Source organism: Solanum stenotomum, chromosome 2 (assembly GCF_019186545.1).
Source record: "Solanum stenotomum isolate F172 chromosome 2, ASM1918654v1, whole genome shotgun sequence".
NCBI lineage: Eukaryota > Viridiplantae > Streptophyta > Magnoliopsida > Solanales > Solanaceae > Solanum > Solanum stenotomum.
Genome location: NC_064283.1, coordinates 15493957 through 15497753, shown reverse-complemented (window position 1 = coordinate 15497753; position 3797 = coordinate 15493957). Strand labels below are relative to the sequence as shown.

The 3797-nt window shown below is 32.1% G+C and overlaps 1 non-coding gene across 1 annotated transcript; it reads right to left on the bottom strand.

Moving 5' to 3' along the window:
- Positions 1 to 1884: 1884 nt before the first annotated feature.
- TRNAI-UAU (transfer RNA isoleucine (anticodon UAU)) lies at positions 1885 to 1958 on the bottom strand. The gene has a single exon. It is a non-coding gene; the product is annotated as a tRNA-Ile (tRNA).
- Positions 1959 to 3797: the final 1839 nt, after the last annotated feature.

Genomic DNA, 3797 nt, shown 5'->3' with positions numbered 1-3797 from the left:
CCAGATCCAAACGGAGACAGACTAGTACCAGATACAGAACAAAACAGACCTAATATTAGTCCAAGAAATACTAATAATAACATAACCAGATCCAACAGTTCAGGAGAAGAAGACTATCGAGAACATTTATATTATCAGGATGCTCAAAATCCAAATGCAGATGATGATTCAGGAATGAGTTTTGATTCCGAAGCCCTTCACAACCTTGATACATGAAGACAAACTGAAGAAAGAAGAAGGAGAACAAGACAAAACAAGATAATAATTTAAAGTAGGAATAAAAGTGTGCCATGTGGGTATGCCCACATTTGTCATGTGAGTGCTTACTTTATCACTATCCTCCAAGGAGGAAAAAACTGATAAGCACGCGTCTGTCTTATTTTGTGTTAAAGTCTTGTGAATATGTTAAAGTCTTGTGAATTACTTTGTGTCAAAGTCTTGTAAAGTAAGAATAATGCATGTGCGATGGGGCCCAATGTGTACCCGGCATGAATTATTCGAGCTAATGTTGGCCAATTTTAGGCCGTTAGTTTTATTATATTATTTTAATGAGTCGGCCACGTTTGGTCATTAGGTTTCTTCCACGTTTTATGCTAAGCCCCCCTCAACCTCTATATAAAGACACCCCTCTACACTTACTAAAAGGAAAGAAAAGAAAAAACCAGAAAAAGACACAACATATTCCCCTTCCCAATGTTCAGAAAAACCATCTCCCTCATTCAATCCAAAAACTCCTAAAAATCCCTCTTGTAATATCCAGCTTGTAAAAAAGTTTGTTTTAAGTGTGTAAGAGTCAGTCGGGGTTCCCGAAAGGGAAACCTCTCTCAGTCTAAGTCATGTAAGTCTTTATATATATATATATATATATATATATATAGATGAAAAACTACATAAATGGGCCATAAAATTCAAAATAATTACAAGTCCATACTCAAACTCAAATTAATTTCTGAAATATCCATTCTTTCATAAATAATTACAGCTCATACCCCAATTCATTAAGGCTAATAATGTTTGCTTAACTAATACCAAGTCAGTATCATATATTGATATTATTAAGGCTGATAATTTTGCTTAACTGATACTAAATCAGTATATATATATATACTATATTAGTATCATTAAGGTTTCTTGTTCAGAAATTATTCATTAGTCAATGATACTATAAGAGTATATGTATATTGTTGTGGTATCATTAAGGTTTCTTGATCAGAAATTACTCATTAGTCAATGATACTATAAGAGTATATATATATTCTATACTTTTATGGTATCATTGACTAATGAGTAATTTCTGAACAAGAAATCTTAATGATACCAAGACAGTATAGATATTCTGATTTAGTATCAATTAAGCGAAATTATCAGTCTTAATGATACCAATATAGTATAAGATACCGATTTAGTATCAGTTAAGCGAAATTATCAGCCTTAATAATACCAATACAATATATGATATTGATTTAGTATCAGTTAAGCAAAATTATCGGTCTTAATGAGACCAATACAGTAAATGATACTTATTTTTGCTTTCTACTCATTTTAAATGATTTGTACATTTACGGGTTCGCCTATGGAGAATGACGGGTACCCTCACGGCTTAATGTGATTTTGGATCGTGACAACAACCCTTTACCCTACCTTAAAAGGTAAAATGATTGTTTCTAATAGACTCTAACTAAAGCAAAGCATTACAAAAATTAAAAAAAATGATTGTTTCGGATAGGCTCTGACTTAGGTAAAGCATCACAAAAATCAAATATGTAAAAACAAGTACAATAAATACTCCATTTGTCCCCATTTGTGCTTTGATCGAGAATTGGGTAAAATGTACTGTATAATGCATGGAAACATTATGCTCACACATAAAATTTGTTACCTATTTTGTCCCGGCGGGGCTCGAACCCGCGACCTTCGGCTCATAAGACCAACGCTCTAACCAACTGAGCTACGGGACATGATGCTCATACTGGTAATCTAATTAACTTTTAGATTATTAACTAAGTTTTCACCACTATGCTACCTTAAAATAGATTACTCCTCCATTTCAATTAGAATTATACTACTCCCTCCCATATTATTTAGGAAAATTCCTAAAAATATTTGTCAATTTGTAAAATTAATTCACTTTTTTATTTATTTTACCCTTAAAATTAAATTATTTTTGAAAATATTGTTGACTATGTTGAAAAAGTTAAAAATAAATTAGTAAAAGATACTTTTTATTTATAATTTCTTGGAGGGCATGAAGTACTAGAACCTGCGGGTTGTACGATATTAAAACTTCATGAACTCAACTACGTTATCTTAATTAAATAAATATTATTTTACGTAATGTAAAAATCATATATTTCCACGGTCTTAAAGTCATGTTTTAAGATTTGTATTAAAATTGTTTGTGCTTGCAATCTAAATCTGTGAGAATTTCTACATGTAGGTTTAATGAATCCTAATTATGAAATTAGTAATTTATATTTATTGGAATGTTATATATGTTTTGGGATTTAAGTCTTTCTAGTGGAGAAAGCAATTGCACTGGAATAGTTTTTTTTTAAATTGTTGCCTATGCATTGTATCTTACTTGCATACCATTATCTATTTCTTTAATTCTAAGGATGTGAAATTATTGAATAACAGGTTGTTATTCTAGATTATCCATTTAACTAAGCATTATTATTATTATGTTAGTACTTTAATTTAGATGTAACCACGATACAATAGGGGCGGATTTAGGAGGCAACGACGACATTGTATATATAAGGTATTTTTAAGAAAAAAATTAGTGTGTATGTGTAGATTGAACAAAAGACTAGAGGTTAGATTAATTAGTGATTTAGGAAATTCAAAATTCATTGTGAAGTTCCGAATTAAAATTTTAGGCACTATATTTATGCTTATCGATCTTCCGATGATTTAAATCTTTTCTAAACCTCTTGATGAAAATTATGGATCTGTCATCGAATACAATGCAAGTCAATTTTTTTGCACACTACTAATAATAACTCTAGCCTTGTTGCATAACAAAAATTTGAAATTACTATATATGTGGACTTGTCCTTTCCTTCTAGTGGATCCAATATGTTTGTGTCCGGTCACATTTTAATTTTCAAATAGTGAAGATACTTAATATGTATCTCAACTTGTCATCTTTTGTTGTAACATTTCGAATTTCAAAAAAAATAGGATTGCATTAAATTGCGGCATCAGGTTCAGGTCTACGAGATCAATCTATAGTTCGTAGGATTTTCTACGGGTCTTAGATCAGTCCCGTAGAAAGGGAGAAAATATTTTTTTTAAATCAAGTTCTAATACCTCTTCTACGATTCATCAGGATGGTCCATCAATATTTGTATGGGTCGTAGATAGGTAACGTAGGTGGGTTTCAGACTTAGTGAAATTTTAAGGGGTCGAGTTGATTTTTACGGTTGATATCTACGGACCATAGGTAGACATACGAGTCGTACAAGAAATCCGTCAAAGTTGGGTAAGATTCATGGTCCCAGTACTTGGTCTTCAGTTGACCAGTACGAACCTTAGAAAGTTTTACAGTTCGTGGGTAGGAACCGTAGATCGAGTCACACAGTTATTTTCAAGGACTTTTGGATCTTTTCCTAATTGTTTTAAACCAATACTATGTCGTTTTGTCTCCTATCCTAAGCCCTATATAAAGCTTTTAAGTCCTAAAACTACACACTTCAAACCCATTCTCCTAATTCCCCATAACCTAACCAAATTCACTCCCCAATTTCCTCTCAACCTAGAGAGGTGGAGGAGGAGGAAGGGTTCAATCCAAGTCT